Below are 1,007 nucleotides of genomic sequence, written 5' to 3'. Positions count from 1 at the left end.
ATAAGTTGTACTTATGCATAATTTACTTATAATCTTGAATTTTAAGTAACGTGCATCAATATACAATACTTCATGCATAAAAAAATGGTTTTCAAGAGTTTTTGTCAAATGCTTTATAATATAGTATAGATAGTAGAGAAAAACAACGTTCTTATCAAACGTGTTGTGGCGCTGCTACATTTGTGTTCGTTGAATATCTTCGTAAACGATTTAGTTATATTTCAATACAACGCTCTACAATGCTAATACAGAATATCAACTTGAGTGAATGTGGCGGAGTGCTCTAAACTGTATCGGGTTGGATTTGTACTGTTAAGTATCACAGCTATTCTAGTGGCCTGCCTCTTGAGCGAGTCTTGAGGAAACTGAATTGAACAAGAGATCCAAAATGCTCTAAATTTTTCAGTGTCATTTATTCGGTCCTCTATTTTCCACATCTGCATTTGAAGTGTTTATTTCTGTTCAATATTTCTCAAATGTAAAAATCAACAAGAATCCAAAAACAACAGTAAAATCTATCCTTCCTAATTTCTCAATACAGATATGTGGCCGAACTAAACAATTCAACATTTGCTATAATATATAAAAAAGAATTATATATATAATAGGATATTCAAATAAAAAGGTTAAAATATCTTGAAAAGGTGAAAATGGAAAATTACATAAAGATTCATATGTGAATTATTGAAAAAACTCATTTAAATATACATACATGAACCAATATGTATAATCTATAACATCGATTCACATGTAAATTTTCAAATAATTCACATATGAATCTTCTTTAACCTTTCTTTATTATCTATACTATATTATAAAGCATTTGACAAAAACTCTTAAAAACCACTTTTTATGCGTAAAATACTGTTTAATAATGCATATTACTTAAAACTCAAGATTACAAGTAGATTGTGTGTAAGTACAACTTATTAAGGCTCTATATCTGAATTCGTATAACTAACTGCAGATAAACATAATTAAATACAAGATAAACATCTCATTTTAAA

The sequence above is a fragment of the Cynara cardunculus genome (genome assembly GCF_001531365.2).
Source record: "Cynara cardunculus var. scolymus isolate 2C chromosome LG 6, CcrdV1, whole genome shotgun sequence".
NCBI classification, from domain to species: Eukaryota; Viridiplantae; Streptophyta; class Magnoliopsida; order Asterales; family Asteraceae; genus Cynara; species Cynara cardunculus.
This window is presented reverse-complemented; position numbering follows the sequence as displayed.